Source organism: Metopolophium dirhodum, chromosome 9 (genome assembly GCF_019925205.1).
Source record: "Metopolophium dirhodum isolate CAU chromosome 9, ASM1992520v1, whole genome shotgun sequence".
In the NCBI taxonomy this organism is placed as follows: Eukaryota; Metazoa; Arthropoda; class Insecta; order Hemiptera; family Aphididae; genus Metopolophium; species Metopolophium dirhodum.
In genome coordinates, this window is record NC_083568.1 from 16,247,211 (window position 1) to 16,269,839 (window position 22,629).

Below are 22,629 nucleotides of genomic sequence, written 5' to 3' on the forward strand. Positions count from 1 at the left end.
AAATTACATTATACAATACACCTAGGTGATTATTAACTTATTCATTTTAATTATTGTCTTATAGTCACTATCAGTGGAGTCTTCCTTTAGTTTTGAAAGATGTATGGTATTGATTGAAGAAAACCTGGAATTGCAAAGAAAGATAGCAGAAATAGACCACCTGTTGGCAGTTTGTAATGCTCTGGAAAACAAAAATGTTTAAACAAGAAATATTCTTACATTTAAGTTTGACTATAGGTAAATAAATTCACTATAATATTAAAACTTGCAATGTTGTACATTTGTAAGACGGAGACAACACATGCAAGTATAATATTCTCCGTAATATAACTTATATTGTGATTTTACTTAAATTATTTTTTACACTGCCTTACATGTATCATGGCAATTTAATATTTAAACTTTCTTTTGTATTTTTTTTTTATTTTAAAAGCCACTAGTATATAACTTTGATAACTTGACAATTATTGTAAAATTTGTATCATTTATATTAATATAGTCGTATATAATTTAAATACAACATTTTATATAACATAGTAACATAATACACTTGGACTGGTATCTTTTAATCTGTTAATTTTCAAGAGGATACAATTTATTTTCAACCCTTTCATTTATATATTATATACCGTGTGTCCAAAAAAACAGGGGCCACTTTACCACTCATTACCATGTAAATATTTGTCAATTCTGTTTGCGGGACATTAAACTAGACTAATGGATCGTAAATTTCTATGACTTACAATGTTTTTAACTCGTGTATCTTGCGCATGCGCAATAAAACTTACATTTTTTTAAATGGCAACCTGTAATTTAAATACCATATTCGGGTTCATCGATTTTTTTCAAGCCATTTTGATGTATCAACTTGTGTCTTAAACCCAAAATTGACTAAACTAGAGCTAAGTAGAATTAAAAAAATTTAAAAATGTAATTTAATTAATTTTTTTTTCTAACTGTATGTACTTATTTTTTTATTCTAAACACCATGAAACAAACAATCAAAATTATTATTTTTAAACTAATTAACTATTTACTATTTATCTTATTTTATTATTACACATTATGAAAATGCATATGGTCTTAATTGGCTGAAACCAAAAGAGAAGAAGTGTATTTTTGTTTCCATCAGAATTATAATTAAGTACCCATCTATTAAAATAATAATGAGCATTGGTGTTTCTAGTTTTGTTATCTACCTATAACTATTAAAATGTCATTAGCTATTTTTATATTAGGTATTATGGAACTCATTATCAGAGTCATGTGTCAATAGTAAATAGTTAATTTGTTTAATAATAATAATTTTGATTGTTTGTTTCATGGTGTTTAGAATAAAAAAAATAAGTACATACAGTTAGAAAAAAAAATTAATTAAATTAAATTTTTAAATTTTTTTAATTCTACTTAGCTCTAGTTTGGTCAATTTTGGGTTTAGGACATAAGTTGATACATCAAAATGGCTTGAAAAAAATCGGTGAACCCGAATATGGTATTTAAATTACAGGTTGCCATTTAAAAAAATGTAAGTTTAAAAATATTGTAAGTCATAGAAATTTACGATCCATTAGTCTAGTTTAATGTCCCACAAACAGAATTGAAAAATATTTACATGGTAATGAGTGGTAAAGTGGCCCCTGTTTTTTGGGACACGCGGTATATACATCTTATTTTTTTTGTAGTTCCGTTTACCAAAATGTTAACATGAGATAAGAGGAAAATTCAATTAAAAAAAAATAAAACAATAGATTACTAATAACAATATTTAATGAGGATAATACATTTTACATCAATTTTTCTTTTTCTTTCTGAATGAGTGGATCCTTCATGAGATTGTAAATACCTGTTTATAGTAGGTACTGTTGCAATTTACGGTTTAATGTGCTGTATGAAGGTATAGGAAATTTTGTTTCGTGTAAATAATTATATCCACTCACACCAAGATTGCATCTTAGCTTTAGTGATTTGACAATAGTTTCTTTAGACCATTCATGCATTTTGTTGGTTGACAACGCCATAATTTGGTCTTTATTCAAAAATGTTTCTAACAACTTTGATCGATCCTCTAGTTGTTGTTTAATATTTTCATTTGTCTGTTCTAGATATTTAACAAACTGCTCATTTGCTCTTTTTAAACGGTCGTTTTCCTTTCTCAACATTTCATTTTCCATTTGTAATGACTGTAAATAAAAATAAAAATAAAAATAAAAAATAAATTAGTGTATGGCATAGTACAAAGAAAACACAATTAAATGTATTTTTTCATAAATACTACCAAATCATATAGGTAGTTAGTTTAATATTTTATTTTATGATCATACTTACAGACTGCAATGACTGCATATTTTCAATTTTATTTTGTCCAACACTCAATGTAGTATCATCAGGTATCTAAAACATTCAACAATTAATTCAATAGATAATATTTTATTAATGGCAGTTTATAATAAAAATGAACGTGTTATATTTTTGTACATAATTCAAGTTGATCAAGTTTAATTTTCATACTTACAGACTGCAATGACTGCATACTTGCACCAGTTGTATTTTCAATTTCATTTGGTTGAATATTCAAAGGAGGATCAAGTATCTAAAACATTAAACTATTTATTCAGTAAATAATTAAAAACATTATTTTATTATTTTTTTGAAGGGAGACTGTAACGTAGCTACATAATACTACATATTTACTTAATTAAATTAAATATTCAACTAATAATTGTGTGTACAATTACTAAATTAATTTAAAAAATACTATAAAGGGAATTAAAAGGTTGCTTTAGGTACTAAATTATTATATATTTGTATTCCTCACTGTGTACCTATACATTTTCAATTGTGGTGATAGTCCAAAATCATAGAGTAATAATATAAAATACATTATTTGGTACATTTAATTTCTTGACAAGAAAGAAAACAAATTTAATATAATTTAATGTATTTTGTATAATGCACACCTTGTATTTGGATTTTCTTTTCGTCATTGTTCTCTTCGGTGGATTTGGAACATTAAAAATTGTAGGAATGGCGTCCCATTTTAATTTAATCCAGCCATCTATCCTTTTTCTTTCAAATTGGTTCTCTTCAAAATGAACCTGGTATTTAAAAATACATTAATGGCAGCAACAACTGATTAATCAAAATAATGAATTAAACCATAAATATTTACGTATATTAATTTTAAACCTTGATAAATCATAAAAATGAGGTAGTGTCATTAATTTAAATGTGCCCACATATTTGTTAATTATTTGAAACTATGATAATGTTAATAATTTTTAGGCTAATTTGGTAGATTTGTATGAAAATCTACTGTAAGAAACTACGTTTCTATATTTTTGTGTTACTCTAATAGTTTTAATAAACAGAAGTACCTATTTAATCACTATTGAATATCAAATAATACTTACTTCACACAGACGAGCAGATTCTGTAGGTTGCCATTGAGCTCTTCTAGTATTATTTATCCAAATTTTTCTGCGTTCAAGTTGAGCCGGAAATCTGAATAGACGTATACCCTGACTACTTCGATTCGTGCAGTTTACGGCAGAACACGACATTTTAATATAATATTAAGATGTGAAGAAGTCAAGACCATAGATAATAATATAATATAAGAATAACTGACTATCATGTTATTCATTATTATTTAATAAAATAATTTTGCACATAACCTTAAAAAGCCCCATATCGTCTTTCTCTCTTTACGTTCTCTCTCCCCCCAAAAAGCACACGGCCCCATATGGAACTGGTATAGCCGTATAGGCATGACGTCCTATCCATTCTTATATTATCTATGGTCAAGACGTAAAGAAATTAATCAGATAAAATTAAATGCGTACATATTATTATGTTATTCTGTGATTTTGGCGGTATTTTACTGTTATCTATAATATGTTATTGCAAACAAAATGGCGGATGCGCATACTCACATATTATAGAGCCTCAGAAACTCCTTGAATTGGCCGAATCGGGCGATTGTGGCCTTGAACCACAGAATTGAACACGGTGTCCAGGGGGGCGTGGCATACGTGAAATAGGGAATGTTAAGCAAGCCGACCCCGCGTAGCGCATCCCGCCATAGTCTTGGAACCGTTTTCATAATATTGGTGACCATGGGTCTAACATCATATTGGTGCGTGGAACCGTTTTCATGTTTTTCATAGGTTCAGACTTCAGATTATAGGTAACCGAGACCCCAATCAGCTGATCGAGTTTCGCTTCAATGCACAGACTTCTATACTAGTATAGAAGTCTGTGCTTCAATGTTGTTCTATGTTCGTGGTGTACGTGTATAAAAATACTTTTCTGTGATTGGTTAGTAGTTAGTATCACGAACTAAGATAGTATGCTATAATATACTATCTTAGTTCATGGTTAGTATACTATGTATACAAATATACAATGTATACAATGTGTACTATACAAAGTTGTTCTTGCAGTTTCGGACAATGCAAATAATATAAAAAACGCATTAAATATATTACAGCTTAAATCTATGGGATGTTTTGCACATACTATGAATCTTGTTGTTCAGTCTTCCCTTATACTGGAAAATAGTTTGATAGATCGAGTTAAAACAATTGTAACACATTTTAGAAAAAGTACTGTGGCAAATAATAAACTACATACTTATCAAATTAATAATGGTATCAGTCAACGAGTCAACAAAAAAAATTAATTCAAGATGTTCAGACTCGATGGAACTCAACATTTTATATGATAAGTAGGTTTGTTGAATTGGAGGACTCTATTTGTGGTACATTGGGATTACTGGATAAAGCGCCGGAAAACCTTAAAGGTGAAGAATGGATAATTCTAAAAGAAGTGTGCCAAGTTCTTAAGCCTTTTGAAGAAGCTACCAGAGTAGTAAGCGGAGAAAAATGTATGACATCTTCACTGGTCATTGTTTTGTCTCAGGGTCTAGTGGATGTATGCAGTAAAATGTCTAAAATGAATTACAACCCTAGAGTTCTTGATATTGTAAACAAGTTATTGTGTACTATGCTTGAAAAAGACACCTGGAAAAATTTAGAAGAGTAGAACGTTATGTCGAAGTACATTTTTAGACCCTCGTTTCAAAAATATACCTTTTTTGCATAGTACAGCGATTCTTGAGACCACAAAAGAAGATATTATTGAAAACTTGACAGCGATTATTCGAATTGAAAACAATCAAACAGCAGACCGTAATGAACAAATTCCACCACCTGATAATGGTTCTGAAGAGGTACGGGACTTGCAAACTTTTGGACATCAAAGTATATCAATTTGGGATACAATTGATCGTAACGCAGCTGAGATACAACCTTCTGGAACATCAACATCTCGTGCAATCATTGAAGTCCAACGTTATTTAGAAGTTGCTATACTGCAAAGAAATAACGATCCATTAAATTGGTGGCGTGAAAATAGTTATAACTAGAGGTCGGATTTTTATGATTTTACATATTCGTTTCTAGTCTATGCAGTTAAATGAGAGTGAGAAATCTTTACGATTCATGAAACACAGAATTCACAGGAAAAAATTTATTTTGCATAAAAAAGCATATTTTAGGGGTTAGAGAATATTTAATACGTAAGAGAATATTTGAGAATATTTTTCTAAAATTGGCATATAATGAACATATTTCACGTATATCAGCACTTTGATAAATACAATGTTCACTAAATGATTTATTTCTGGGTTTTAATAAAAATTAATCTCCATGTATTCCTTATCGATTGCGATAGCACATCGGTTATTTCGTTAGCTGTCACGACTATTCTCGTCGTCTACTAGTCGTCCGTCGCATCGCGTCGAGTGTTGATATCTGAGTGTGATATACATAATATTTTCTTTCCACTCGTCTCATATTACTATAACTGTCTATAACATACAAATATGCCGAAAACTTCAAGCAGTTTAAAAAGTTTATTTGCTCAATGGATTTCGTCGTACAATAACCAACAAACGATTTTCACGACAGATGGTGCAACAATTTTTTGTCAAGTTTGTGACAAAAATATTCCTTGCACCAAAAAGTCACAGGTAACACAACATGTACATACTAATGTCCACATAAATGGTTTAAAACGTAAATTAAATACTTCATCAAAACAATTATTTTTATCAGAAGCTACTCCCAATGAAAATAAAAATGATTTTAACAAAGATTTGTGTCTAGCCTTAGTAGCAGCTAATATACCTTGGTATAAAATGCAAGTTCCTCAATTTCGTACATTTTTAGAGAAATACACTGGCAAACATATACCAGATGAAAGTGCGTTACGTAAAAATTATCTCGAGCCGTGCTACTATAATACTTTAACAAAAATCAAAAATGAAATTGGTGAAAATAATATTTGGATTGCTGTAGATGAAACTACAGATACAAACGGTCGTTATGTTGCAAATTTACTGGTGGGAATATTAAAATCAAATACTCCGACTCGCCCATTTCTCCTGACATGCAAAGTTTTGGAAAAAACTAATCATTCCACTGTTGCTCAGTTTATCAATGATGGACTAAAATTATTATGGCCGTTGGGTGGAAATGACGAAAAAGTGTTGTTAATGTTATCGGATGCAGCTCCATACATGACAAAAACCGGTGATACACTAAAAGTTTTCTACCCAAATTTAATTCACGTTACGTGTGTAGATCACATGATGAACAGGGTTGCAGAGAAAGTCAGAGAAATGTTTTCAAATGTGAACACATTAATCAGTAATCTAAAAAAAGTATTTTTAAAAGCGCCATATCATGTCCAGGTGTACAAAGAAATATTACCCAATGTGCCATTACCTCCAGAACCCGTATTAACTAGGTGGGGAACTTGGCTGGAAGCCGCTGTATTTAATTTCGATCATTTTGAGGGTTTGAAAAATGTTATAGACAAATTAAGTGAAGAAAAGTCGTCAGTCAGTATTGAAAAATGCAAAAACATGTTACACTTACAGTCTGTAAAAAATGATTTGATTTTTATTAAAACTAATTTTCTTCAAATTGTTACAACTATCAAAAGTTTGGAAAAATCAAATACTGCCTTAGTTGATATGATAAATATTATCGAAAACACTTTCACACAACTTGAGCAGATACCAGGAGAAAAAGGAGAAGTAGTAAAGACAAAAATATTGCAACTTCAACAAAAAAACAAAGGGTACAAATTTTTGAAAAATATTGGACAAGTTCTTAGTGGAAATAACACAATACAACTTCCGGAAAATTATTCACCGACTATGGTAGCCGACTTGCAATATTCTCCAGTGACATCGGTTGATGTCGAACGATCCTTCAGCATTTACAAGAACATTCTTACAAACCGGCGTACTAAAATGACACCGGAACACATGGAACAATATATAGTTATTAATTGTTATTGTAAAATAGATTAAATTAAATATATTTAAAACCAAATTAATAAAATTTTTTTTAATATTAAAAGAATATTTTGCATATTTAAAGACATAAAACATCATATATCTGGTATTTTAAAAGAATATTAAGAGAATATATTGCCTATTTTATGTGACATAAAAACATCATATTTTAAGGATTTTAAGAGAATATAAATCCTACCTCTAGTTATAACTATCCGTATCTACACATACTAGCAAAAAGAACACTATGCTGTTTAGGTACATCAGTACCGTGTGAGAGAGTATTCTGAAAGGCTGGATTAATTCTAAATGACCGTCGTTGTCGTTTGAAAAATGATAAAGTTAAAATGCTTTTATTCCTCAGCTATAATTCAAATTAAATATTACAGTATTAATTTAAATTCCAATTTTATTTCTTAATAATATTAAGATTGTCTTATTTATATATTTTATTTTTACTATAAATTTATTATATTATAGTATTTAAATATAATGTTTTTAACCAGTGGCGTATTTAGGATTTTCTTGAGGGGGGGGGATATAGAAATTAGAAATACATTTTCAAAGAAACCAGTCATGCAAGACTTTTTTTTTTTTGCTAATCCCTAATTTTTAATCACTAATCAAGTATAGGTATTTTAAAAGACAATATTAATTAATGAATAGCATTTTAAGTTTAACATAATAATCTAATGAATAAAAAATATATTAATAGCTTAATATAGATTTATAATAATCAACACAATGAAATAAATTTATAAAATATTTAGCTAATTAATAATTTGTTCTGTAAAAATGTAAAATATCATATAATTATATTGATCATTGATATCTATTATCTACATAGGTATATATAACACATAGGCACATATAGCCATTTATTTGCAGTGATTTTACAAAACAAACTCCAGTCTTCTATTTTTCAGAGACAATTCATCAATGACTTCATCTGGTGTAATCTTTGTTTCTGTATGGCATGCTAATAGAGCCAATCCATTCAGTCTAGTCTATAATAACAATGAAATACACAATTTTATAAATACTTTCAATAATATATCATAATTTAAAATCTGCAAATTTACTTCATTCATACTATTCCTGAGATAAGTTTTAATTCTTTTTAAATTAGAGAATGATCGTTCAGGAGTTGTTCTGTTCAGAAATTCTTTTCTCTAGCAATTCAATTCCAACATCATCTGCCATTTTCTGTAATATATTAATAAATATTTGGGGGTATATTTAAGATGTAGGTACATTATAAATATTATTTTAAATATTAAACAGTATATTAAAGTAAAAGATTACTTTGACATTATTATAGATAATTTTGAAATCTATTTCATTATTTTCTCTGATACATTTTAAAGTAGCTATTACATTTTCTACTATGAGTATTGTCTTTTTCAAATCAATTTGAAGCTAATAAATATATAATAATATATAATATAAATAATATAATGCCTAAATAATTTAAGAGATCTATTTAAGTGAGTTATAAATTTATAAGCTGTGACCACTGATCATAAAAGCATATAAACCTATATAAGCATAACTAATTTAGTTTTTTTTTAAGAATAACAAAGTAAACAAATTTGAAATTTAAACAATTAACTTTTTATATATTCAATGAAATAATTAATTACTTGCTGTAATCGTGAATTCGATGCCTCACTAAAACTTTCTAAAGAATTTGTGGTACATGCAGACTTGTTTACTTCTGTAATTTTTCTTACTGGTGAGTTCACCTAAATATCACAAAAACTTGAATTTACATTTCAAATTTCACAAAAATTAGCACTTACTTCAGTCTTGTTATTTTCATTTTCTCTTCGAATTTTTTTATTGCTTGTGAAAAATGATAACAAGGTATTCTTTTTTGATGTCATTGATAAAAGTAGGTAAATTATATTGAAAAATAAAATACAGTATATAAATAAAAGTAAATTTGACCATAAAATATCACTTTCAATCATGAATTAATATAATATTTCTTAAATAGTTGTTTTAATACTCAATTTATTATCATTTGAGCAATGAAGTATAAACATAACACCGAATAGTATGCATAGATTAATGATTATCATAACCAATTACTGTGTAATAGAATATTACCTACTAGGTATATTAGATCATATTATCAAAATATCGTACATTTGTTTATGATCTAAAAATAGAATACATGACACTGTGGATACAAATCAGGGGCAAACGTTATCATTTGTTCCACTGAGATAAGAGATTGTGTATAATTTTGCCTATATTCACTCCTCATTAATTATAATAATATCAGATTTCATACATCGTTAGTTGTGATTTGTGATTACTGATTACAGGTAATTACAGTTGCGGTTTGCATACTAGTAGGTATATTAAGGTTTATGGGAACAGACTAAAAAAAAAAAGGCCAAGGGGGGATCTATCCCCCATATCCCCCCCCCCCGTAAATACGCCACTGTTTTTAACAACATACAATTTTTTTGCTGAAAAGGATTTTATAAGGATTATTTCATTATTATAAATATTAGCAAACATTATCAGTTTTATATACTATATGACAGCTTGTTTATTATGTTTTTGTTATTGATATATTTTATAATTATGATTATAAGTTATATCAGTTTTTTTATTTATTATTTGTATGAATAACTTTTAGTTAAATAGGTACTTGATTGATATTATTTTTATGAACACTGTTTTATAATTATAAATTTTAAGCTATATTAGAGGTATGAAGCTGCCTAGTGCCTACTAATTATTATTATTTTGAGCCTTTGTGGTTGATATTTTTTATTATTTTATAATTAACTGAATTACTTACTATTACAATTTATAATATACATATTATTATATCTATTGTTCTTGATTGTAGGTTATAAATATGTCAGTATCAACTATCAAAAACAAACAGTCAATAGAAAATACCAAAAACTAAAATATTTCAAATAAAAAGTAACAACAATAAGTACTAAGTAGCAATTTTGGTATATTTCTACTTTACGGGACACCTTTTTTTTTGCAATTTTTATTATTGAAACATAAGTAGTTAAGTACACTAAAAACGATAGTGAAGTCAGAATTTGGCGCTCAGACATAGTTACGAAGTTATAGCACTTCAAAGTTAGTAGATAGTATGTTAAATAACTTTAAAAATTACCAAATTTTCATAGGTTAGGTTCATTTCCTATTGACTATTGGGTATTTTAGATGGTGTAACTAATAAGTAATAGGTAAGTATACATCTGTTATATAGCACTACTATATATGTCAAACAATAGGTTAGGTCATCCGTTAGGGTACCCGTTAAGTTAGCTTAGGTCTACACTTATCCAACTCCCCCCCCCCATACCCCGAAGGGGTCTCCCCCTCCCACCTAGGCGGACTATTTTCCGCCCCGGGGGGTTTGGGGGCTGAGCCCCCAACCGAGAGGTCCGTAGGACCTCGAGTTCGGCGACCGGAGCCGGCAGGCGTAGGGAGCAATCACATGTTATTATTTGCAAAAAATGCAATAAAAGAATGTCCTGGCAAGGTTTGGAACCGCTGATACCTTGTTTACTTTCGCTTTAAAGTTACCACTGCGTAACAGTTCAATACGAAAATTGTTACACAAAATGGGTATTTAAGGATTATAGTATAAACAGAAAACTTCAATTAGCTATAACTTCAAAAGTAAGTACGAGCGCCAAATTCTGATTTCGCCATCATTTTTTTCCTCAAAAATATGACTAAGTTCCCCCAAAAAATGACCAAAAAAAGGGGTGTCCCGTAAAGTAGAAAAGTTCCATTTTTTTTATTTATATTTTTTCATTCTACCATTCTTAACCATGAAGTTGCATCCAATCCACGGACCACGATTTAAGATATATCACGGACACGGATTAATGCCCGGAATTCATGAGGCTAGTTTTTCAAGCTAGGATAGCAAGGTAATGCTAGTAAGCTAGTAATTTTAGCTTCGTGTAAACAGAGCTAGCTTTGTTTTTAAGCTAGCAAGCAAGGGAATATTCTAGTAAGCTAACATGTCAAGCCAGACTAGTTTAATAGGATTGCGTTCTATTTTGCGTTGTTATTCAGATTATTTAATATATTTTTTACTTCGTAAATCGTAACTGCCTATGGTTTCTAACTTGAAGGAGTTTATGCTTGATTTATTATTAGTATTTGTTACGAAATTAGATTGTATATTATTTGTACTATTAGGAAAATTGTTATCAACTAGTCTATTTCCGGTTGTAGTGAAGTATAAATTTACTATGTTTAAGTAGTCTTTAGGTGTGGATGTCGGTTATATTATATCCTTAAATATTTCATTAATTGATGGCCCGGTATATTTAATTTTTCTCCCCGATAGTTCATTAATAACTTCCCAGATTTCCCTTCCATTACCTTTACATATTTCTATTTTATTGATATAATATTGTTCTTCAGCCTTCCGAATGAGTTTTGTTAATTTATTTCTATAAGCTTTGTATTAGTTTATCAGTTTATGATTTGAAGTATCCTTTTTAATTTTCATATTAAGCTTATCTCTATTTTTTATAAATGTTACAAGACCATTGGTAATCCAGGGTTTTATCTTACGATTTTTCTTACTTGATTGGGACTTTGATACAATACTTTTTTTTTTTTTTTTTTTTTTATTAAGAAAACAAAACCCTCGGCAGCAAGGCCATTGGGATATATAATGTATAATAGTGTTACAACATGTTATGTGTTAAAGAGAGAGAAAAAAAAAAAAAAAATACAGAACGATAAAAAATAATATAAATATGATTTAATATGTACAGATTATTAGATTAGTTTGAGCAAACCAGATTGTTGAAGGAAGGCTATTATATTGGAGACTGGTAGGTTAGGTCCGAGGCTTTCAAATATGTCTTCCGGAAGTTGGTTGTGTTCCCTTGCATCGCGGTATGTGTTACACTCGGTCATGATGTGTTTGATCGTTAACTTGACGCCACAGGATGAGCATATAGGGGGTTCCTCACGAGACATTAGGTAACCATGAGTGAGTTTGGTGTGGCCTATTCGGAGTCTATTGATGCTGGATTCTATTTTCCGATTTGGGTGGTTGTTTGGCCAATGTAGGGTTGATTGCTTTATCTCATTAAGTTTAGTTCTCTGTGTGGACCATAGGTTTTGCCAGGATTTTGCTGATATGAGTTTTATTGTGCGTTTAGCATCGTGAGCAGAGATGTTTGTAATAATGCCGTTGGGGGTTGTTAATGCTATTTTTTTAGCGAGCATGTCAGCTTTTTCGTTGCCTTTTATTGATGAGTGTCCTGGAACCCACATTAATTTTACTACATTTCCTTTGACGTGGTGGGCAGAGATAGCAAGCTGAATCTTCTTTGATATATCATTAGGTTTGTGAGTGTTGGCAATACTTATTATAGAGCTTAGGGAGTCGCTTAGGATGACAAAGTTATTATTTTGTTTTTCTAGTGAATATTCAAGGGCTTTAAGAATAGCAATTGCTTCAGCGGTGTATATGGAGCATTCTACTGAAAGTTTGTATGTTATTTCTTCTACGTCATTGTATATGATAGCGATTCCCACGTTGCTTTCAGTTTTGGATGCGTCGGTGTAAATTTTTATAAAATTGGAGTACTGATCTAAGATGTTTTTGAATTCTTGAACATAAATTTGTGAGCTGGTTGTGTTTTTGGGCAGACTGGTAAGACTTGTGTCTATCATATTAGAGATCGAGGTCCATGGAGGAAAGAAGGGCGTTTGGGAGATAATAATGTCTTTGAGGTTCAGATTATTTTCGTCTACAATTGCTTGTATGGACGGGCATGATTGTACAGATGATACCATATTGTTTCTAGCAAGTTGTATGGCCAGCATCATGACGTTTTCCTGGCGTTTAATATGCAGGGGCATCACATTGGATATATTAAGTAGGCTTGTAATGGGACTGGACCGAAAAGCTCCAGTTGCCAGTCTTGCTGCTGCGTTATGGATTGTGTCTAATATTTTTAACGCATTTTTGTTGCCGTTTATAAACAGGAACGAATTGTATTCAAGTTTAGATAAAATTAGTGATTTGTGTATAGTTGTTAACGTGGAAAAGGAGGCCCCCCAACTGGTATGAGCTAGCATTTTCATTATGTTAATACTAGATGCGCAATTTTTTTTAATATTTTTAATGTGTGGTATCCATGAGTTTTTTGAGTCAAAAATTATTCCAAGGACTTTAGCAGTGTTATGGTTAGGAATTTGATTACTGTTCATGGTGAGAATTAATTTCTTTTCTTTTTTTTTTCGTGTAAATGTTATGCATTGGGACTTGCCTGCAGAAAATTTGAAACCAGATTTTTGAGACCATTTGTGAAGGTCATTTAATGATTTTTGCAATAGTGATTGCACGGTAAAAAGTTCATTACTACGACAAAAAATATTAAAGTCGTCAGCATACAGTGTACACTTGACGGGATTGGTTATTGATTTCGTAATGTCGTTAATAGAGATGAGAAAAAGCGTAACCGACAAAGTTGACCCCTGTGGGACACCGTTTTGTTGATCAAACGTCTCAGACAGCACATTGTTAACTTTGACTTGAAAGGTTCTGTTGGAAAGGAAGTTTGTGATAAACTTAAGCATGTTACCTTGGCAAAGAATTTTTTGGAGTTTTGATATGATATGAGGTCTCCAGGCAGTATCGTAAGCTTTTTCTATGTCAAGACTCACCATTCCGAGGGATTGTTTATTTTTCGTTGCGTTTTCGATTTCAGATTGGATTTTTATTAATGAACAGTTAGTTCCGCGCTGGTATCTGAACCCGTTTTGATCTGGGCTTAGATAGTTAATTCGTTCTGTGAACCACATAAATCTAAGGTTGATAACTTTTTCCAAAAGCTTACACATTGTGTTTAGTAAGGATATAGGGCGATATCCAGATGTGTTGAACTTGTTTTTTCCTTCTTTGGGAATGGGAATAATACAACTGTGTTTCCAGCTGAGAGGTATGTTACCAGAGTTCCATATTAAATTGAAAATTTGTAGTAAATATGTTTTTCCGATCTTAGGTAAATTGTGTAGAAAGGAGAAGGGTATACCATCCGGTCCAGGACTTTTACTGTTGCATTTGGAAAGCGCAATTTCAAATTCTGTAATAGAGATTTCTGAATTGATGAGGATTTGGTAGCTGTCTAGATTCTGATATTGTTGAGGAGTGTCAGATGCCCTAGATTTCCTTGTTTTTTCTTTATTCAGAAACTCATTATCGTAATTAAGGTCACTGCTGTTGTCGTAAAAATACCTGGCTAATTTATCAGCGATAGTTTGGGGGTCTGATATCAATGTGTCATTCTCCACTAGATTGAGTTTTTTGTCTCGGTTTATGCCCTTTAAAGTACGTATTTTGTTCCAGGTTTTCCTTGAATCGGTCTGGATATTCATTTCGGAAACAAACGATTTCCATGATAGCTTTTTGGAATTGTTGACAAGGAGTCTAGTTTGAGCTCTGAGTTTTTTTAAATTTATGAAATCGATAGGGTCTTTTGTAATTTGAAATTTTTTTAGTGCTTTTTTCTTTAATGTTATTATATCACCAATTTCTTTATTCCACCATGGGACGCGATGTTTAAGAAGACTCGGAGTGCATTCCCCAATTGACTTTTTTGCGGCAGAGATTATAGTCTCTGTTAAACGTGAGACCATTGATAATATGTCGGTATTGTTTGGGTTTAGTTGTTTTACATCCTCCTCAATTATTGATGAAAAAAGGGACCAGTTAGGGTTTTTTAGGTTCCACCTTTTTAATGAGCTGTTTTTATTTTTATAATTTTTTTTAAAGATGGTTATTAGTATGGGAATGTGGTCGCTGCTGTATATTTGTGGGATGACTTGCCAGCCAAGTTGATGAGAGATAGAAGAGTTTGAAAAAGTTAAATCAATAGCGGAGAAATTGCCATTTCCTGAGTTGAATCTTGTGGGGTCCCCATTGTTGAGGATAATTATATTGTCATTGTCTAATACTTTTTCGATGATTTTCCCTCTGTCGTCTGTTTTGTCTGAGCCCCAAAGCTCACTATGACAGTTGAAGTCACCAGTTATAATGAATGGTGATGGCAGTTGTTTGATTATATTTTCGATGTCTTCGAGGAGTAAATTTGTCTGATTTGGAATATAGATATTGCATAATGTGATGGTAGTGTTGTGGGTTAAAAAAGTTACGGCAACTGCTTCCAAATTAGTTGAAAGGGGAATTTCTTTACTGGGAATGGGTGATTCAACAAATATGGCAACTCCGCCAGATGCCCGGATATAGTCAGTGCGATTTTTATTGTAACACTTGTAACCTTGAATGTGAGGCGTATGCTTTTCCGTGAGGTTTGTTTCTTGTAAACAAAAAATGTTGGGGATAAATTCTCTGATAATAAGTTCTAGTTCATTACGTTTTTTAAAGAACCCATTAAGGTTCCATTGAATTATATTTATATCTTGATTGTTCATTATAATGTTTTGAGTGAGTATACTGAAGGAGCTGCTTTGTGATTGGTTATTATAGTGGAAGAGTTTGGAATAAAAGGTTTAGAAGTTTGGAGAGCTTTGTTTTTATGTATCTATCAGATATCATTGGTTTAACTTTTTCACTTATTTTTTGGAGTGTGGGGACGTCGACGTTGACTTCCTCGCACAGAGAATGTATATTTATGGTTTTATTAGTGAAATTCTCCAATATGTATATGAATTGAGAATACGATATAGGGATTTCTGTATTATTTGAAAAAAGGACTTCGGCGGGTTTGAGCCCTTCATTGAGTTTTGTGTGAAGATTTTCAAGTGAACTGCATTTTTTAATTTTTTTTGATGGGTCGAGTGATTTGTTTTTTGATTTGTCGGAATCTAATAGTTTTTCTCTTATGGTTTTCGGCTGATGGGGGTTCACAATAGTTTGTTGATCGATATGTTGTGGCGTGACTGATGGTGCTGAAGAGTTAGTTGGCGATGGAGGAGGTCTTTTGATTGGCTCATTTGGAATATTTGTAACATTGTTAGGGTTGATTAGTTTTGTAAGGTTGGTATTGGAGTCCTGGGTGTCATTAACTATCTCATAGATTAGATTCGTCTCTTGAGTGCTGTTGAGGTTGATACTGTTGCCCTGAGTGTCATTTACTTTCTCGCAAGTTGGGATTATCTTTTGAGTACAGCTTAAGATATTAGGTAATACACTATCCCCTTCTGGTGTTAGTGGGGTTAGTGTACAGCTAGTGCTATCATGGTTGTTGTTTTTATTTTTTTTGCAGAAAGAGGATGTATGTCCGGTTTGGTGACATACATAACATGTCAGTGTATCATCTGTTAAAAAAATTCTGAAGTCTGTGTTATCGTATTTAATGACCATTGAACCAGGTACATTAGCAGTATCATCGGGGTGTATGTATACCTGACGACGAAAGCTACTAATATGTGCCAGCTCATCGTGAAAACCGGCTTTAAGAAAAGTTATTTGGGATACGGTTTTGATGCCTTCTAATAATAGTAGTTCATTGATTATTTCATGAGGAATTATCGGATGTGCATTAGAGATAATAAATCTTTTTGCTGGGTTAACCAACCGGCGAAAAGGTATTTGGTGTTCGTTTATAGATATAAATGAATAATTTTTTACTAGTTCATCGACGATGTGCTTGTCCGTGAAATACACACAAAAACGGTTGTTGGATATGCGAGATGCAAATGAGATGTTTTTGGTAGAAGTGATTTTTCCGAAGGCTTTAATATATTCGATTTGGGCTATGTCGTTAATTGTGTTAAGAACAATAGCTTGTTCTTTTTTTGGAAATATAGTGTTGGCTGTGGTTTCTGCGAATGATTTTGGAAGGTTGTTGGTTTTTAATTGAGATGTAGATTGTGTTTGTTTGTGGGTATCCATAGTTGATAAAGTAGCCGAAGCCATATTATCGGTTGTTTGCGCTGCGGTGTGCCAGCAGCGGCTTAATTAACTAACTAGTGAGGACAGATAAGATAAGGAGTTACATACCTGCCCGAAGAGTGTTGATGTATAATAAATAAATACTGCTATCGATAGCTAATAAATACGTAACACACGTGTGCTCTGGACGGAGGTAGAACACGTACTGTGTGATACAATACTGCAGTTATTAATTGTGTCTAATATATTATTATTAAAAATATTTATTGCTGTATTAGTATAATTAGTTTCGAATAATCCAGTCCATTGAATACAGGATAATAAACTAACTGCCTTATTGTAATCGATATATGATATTAAATTTAAATAATCATCTACGTGTTTGTTATTTGCTTGTGAGTTGATTAAACTACCTATAAGTGTATAATGATCTGTTATACTAGTCTTAATTACTGCAGAAATGAGATTAATATATCTACTAAATATGTGGTCAATACAAGAACTAGTGTCATAAACTCATAACCCACTCTAGTATGCATACATATTTGAGAAGAAAAACCGTTTGACGATAGTATATTTAAATAGTTTTCGGTAATGAGAGAAGTATTTTTTTCTAATATGTCAATGTTTATATCTCCAATCCATATACAATTTTATATAATAATAGATACAAATAAATCTATAGTTTATCTTTGTATAATTATGTACCTATCTATTATAATTTTAATTTAATTTAGGTAATTAATTACTAATTTTTATTATTGCGTATTTCATTATTTTTCAAAAATTAGTAGCAGACTACGGTAACAGCTTACTATTTGTATCAATATTTGTTAACACAATACAATCTATTAATATGACATAAGCATTGTTGTTCTCGCAGCATCTATATGTAAATAGATCAGTGTAAAATAATATTGTTATTTTTATCTTTACTTTTATAACTTTTATAATTGTATATTTTATTTTTATTCACACTTCTAAAATATAATGTGCCCTGCTTAACAAGTTCACATAATACAATATGCTCTTAATTATATGTATTATAAATGTGTTCTATGTTATACTGTATTTAATTTAAATGTATTAATAATATTTTTACAACATTATTAATTGACATAACTTATTTTAATATTAATCAATAATAAACCCAACTTTATTTAAAGTGAGTTAAACATTTGTTAATTAATATATATTTATTTAGATAGAATCATCCACGGAACAGAAAACCCCTATCAAGCAACCTGCTAGGTTAGAGAAAAATGATAATGCTAATGAACAAGTTTGCTCTTATCACGAGGAGCAGGCATTGCTGGTAAGTTAGAAGCGTATTATTGAGTTTAGGATTATGTTTAAAGACCGATCTAGACAAAAATGGTAATGCTATTAGTTATAAGTTATATTTTATTAAAGCATGACCTACACTTAAGTAATTTTATAATGTATTGCCTTAAGTCTTAAATTAAAAGTAATCTGAGAAGCTGATATAAGGTTAAATTAATTTAATAAGTCTAATTGAAATCAGATCAGTGGTGGACTTACTCTTGTGCTGTACGGGGCACAGTGCTTTTCAGTAATAAGTGCTAAGTGGCCATAATATTAAGAAATAGCAAGTGTTTGTTATCTTCAACTCTAATTTCTGAATTTTATAATAATTTCTAACATTATAGAATACTACGTATAATAAATCGATAATCTTTCATAATATATTATTGGTATAATTATTCCAACCGTTATTTTTATTTTTAAATACTAATTGCTCCTCTGAATCCCTCACTTTCTATTATTTGAGTAGTAAAAAAAAAATGTCAATCATAAATATTATATTATAATAATTATTATAATATAATATTCATAATTATAATTTATGTTTCAGAATAATGATTCAAAAGATCATCCTCGTCATTTAATTCCCGAGCTATGCCGATCATTCTATGACAGCGGCTGGGCTTCCAGAACAGGTGGTGGCATAAGCATTAAATACAAGTACATAATTATTATTATTTAACATCTTAATTAGATAGAGTATAAACTTTTAGATGTATTAGAAATAATAATTACTTATTCTTTTTAATGGATTTTTAGATGTGAATGCGATGAATATTTATTCAACATAACAACTTTCATGAAGATACGCAATGTTTAATCAAATTATACTCGTACATTGGAGAGCAATTATTGGAAGCTTTTCATTCTATTAAGGAAGTGATTTATTTAATTTTTTTCAACCTAATATAAAAAGGTCTTCTTATACTATGATTTATTATTTATTATACATCATATTATAATTTATGAAAATATTATTATTACAAAATTATATGATTTTTAGTTATTTAAAACAAAAACTCATTTTTGTATATCAGTCAGGATATTTTATATTGTTATGTTTTATTATATCCTGTAAGTTCAATTAATATTTTAATATTATTATTTTTTATTCGTTTCTATGGTGATAAACAAACCATTAGAAATTAAAATCCCATTATTTTGCGGTTTTTTATAATTTGTCGCTGGTTTTTCCCCTGGCATTCAATAACTATTGAGAAAATCGAAAATTTTTCTCTCTAAAGTACCATCTTGATCCAATTTGCTAAAAGATAAGGTACTATAATATGTTGAAATCAAAACACTCCTAGTAGACATTTTGTATACAGGATAAAAAAAAAAATAAAAATAAACATCATTTTAAAACCACTAGCTTCCTAGGTATATTCTTAGTTGGTTTTAAACTGTTAACTATGCGTATTAATATTGTGAAAAGTAACCATTTATGAAATAGTTAACTCATATTTAATTTGTTTTTAACTTATTCAATATTTCAAATATTTTTATTGTTTTATTGTAGCATGATTTAGAAAATACAGTTAATTTTCATCATAATATATTCATATCACTGTGTCAATGATACTAGTATACTATATAGTACATATGACATATCTACATCATAATATATAAGAGGGATGTGAATAGTGTATGATGTATGATGTATATATTATGTAATGTATAGTTTCATAATTTTCCTACCTACCTATTTATTTAGGCTATTAATTATATCAACAATAACATGTATGTATGCGATAAATAGATAATAATTGTTAATAAGGTTATGTCAAGTAAATATTTTAATTTAAAAGTCCTACAATTGGTAGTTGCAACTAAGCCTTCTGAGACATAGATCCAGCACTTATGCCCATAATACTCAATCATAATCGTATAATACGCGTTCATCATTTTTACCTCGCACACATTTTTCCTATGTCATAATGAGGGATTTAAATGAGACGTCAACGTTAAATATATATATATTATTATTCACTCGTAAGTCATAACTCAATTCGTGCAATTAGCCCAACTCCGCAGGGCCGCAGACCTATATAATAGGACAGAGTAAGTAGCTCGTAGTTGTGTGGGAGCGTTTGGTCTCGCGAATGTAACGTTATTATCGTATACCTATTACCTACGTCAAATATTAATACAAATAATAATAATTGTTAGAGTCACAACTCTCGTGAGTTATATGTATAACATACCCACCAATTATAATGGTAAATATATAAATATATAATTACATATAACGCCCAAATTGTATAGGTACTTTGACCATAACATTAATATATACAAACAGAACGTTACAATGGATTTCAGATTTTTTTCACAAATAATTAATTTAAAATATTTAAAGATTACATAAGTATATGTAAAATAAAATAAATAAAAACTAATAAGAAGTACTCATTATGTACAGGGTACCGCGAATACATAACCGCGGAAAAAATAACCCTATATATGAGATTTTGAAAAATTATTAAAAGGTAGTCATGGGGAAGTGGGGACAATGATCAATATTTAATTATTATAATAGTCTATAATTCTATCATAATATCATAATATGTGATTATTGTTATTAACTTTTGAGTCAATACCACCTTACCGTAAAACAGTGAGAATGGGTTTAAATATATACTTAAAAGGCAGTGGCGGCTCGTGGGTGCTGGTGGTTGGGGTGCGACTTTAAATATAATGTCAGTAGCCATAGGTATAACAAATTATTTAAATATCCGAAAATATACATCTTACCATGACAAAATAGATCTATTTTGTCATGCATCTTACTTTTTATATAGTCGCAGTAGAAAATGGAAATTACAATAATAATAATAGCGATTAGCAACCGAAAACGCTGTTAATTTAAAAATAAATTACCCAATATTGTAATATATAAATATTTTACTGTATTGACGACGCTGCCGGTCGTCCAAACCTGTGTATAACATCGCAGCAACAATAAACGTACCCGCACGCACACGATCGGGCCAGTCACTTATAAGTTATTAATATATAAACCACGAATTAAGATATACCTGATGTCAGCGCACTATTTGTTTTCTCTCTCTAGCCCACGCGCAACATAGACAAAATGCATTTGCGCAGAAATCGTTTTTTCCATGTTTTTAAGTAATCTTAGAGTAAAATCACTCATTGCAAAAAAGATAGAGAATAATATTTTTGAGGGAATGACAAATCAATTTCTCTAAATATTGTTCCAAAACAATTTAAACATAATTTAAATTTACAACATTTTTTTGTTTATTTCGAAAGTCGAATACAAAGTCAAATAACAATAAAATATAAAATCGATATGTTATTCCCTCTAAAATATTATTCTCTATCTTTTTTGTAATGGGTGGTTTTACTCTAAAATTACTTAAAAACAGAAAAAACGATTCTGCACAAATGTGTTTTGTCTATGTTGCGCATGGGTCAGAGAGAGAAAACAAATAGTGTGATGACATCCTCTTAATTGTATATCTTAATTCGTGATAATAACTTATAAGCGACGCGCCCGACCGTGTGAAGAAAACATCAATTACAATATTAAAGATTAAACATGGGAGCACGCCAATGTAGCTAGTGTTGTAGTGCCTAGGGGCGAAAAAATGGTAAGTCCGCCCCTGAGTAGGTGCATATTACATATACATATTACATACGCTTTAGGCATATATCTATACGCATTCCTTATGCACACACAGTATGAAACCATAATAACACGATGTCTATATTATAATTTTTTTAAGCTATAATAATAACATAAAAGCAGACTGCAGCAGCTATTATAGAAATAATAAGGCTATAGTGTAGAACTTAAATGGCATATTGTATATAGTATTACGTGCATAGGTTAAAAATTAATTCGATCACAAAGTTTATCGATGTTTTAACATTGGAAAATGCTGAGTAGGGATTTTTAAATATTCAATGACATACGTGTAGTAAACATGTACAGCGTGCTTTTTTAAGCATACTCATCTCCATTTTTCTCTTCAATACTTAATTTACTCGAAATTCGAATTCTAATTTTTAGAATTTTTAAGTACTTATATCT

At 30.3% G+C, this 22,629-nt stretch overlaps 1 long non-coding RNA gene and 1 pseudogene across 1 annotated transcript; one reads left to right on the forward strand and one right to left on the reverse strand.

The window, feature by feature from the left end:
- Window positions 1-1,787: 1,787 nt before the first annotated feature.
- On the reverse strand, window positions 1,788-3,629 carry LOC132952879 (peroxynitrite isomerase THAP4-like; annotated as a pseudogene).
- Window positions 3,630-11,098: 7,469 nt separating this feature from the next.
- Window positions 11,099-19,488, forward strand: LOC132951767 (uncharacterized). The gene is made up of 4 exons (XR_009665409.1): window positions 11,099-11,289; window positions 18,451-18,561; window positions 19,123-19,232; window positions 19,332-19,488. It is a non-coding gene; the product is annotated as an uncharacterized LOC132951767 (long non-coding RNA).
- The last annotated feature ends 3,141 nt before the right edge of the window (window positions 19,489-22,629 follow it).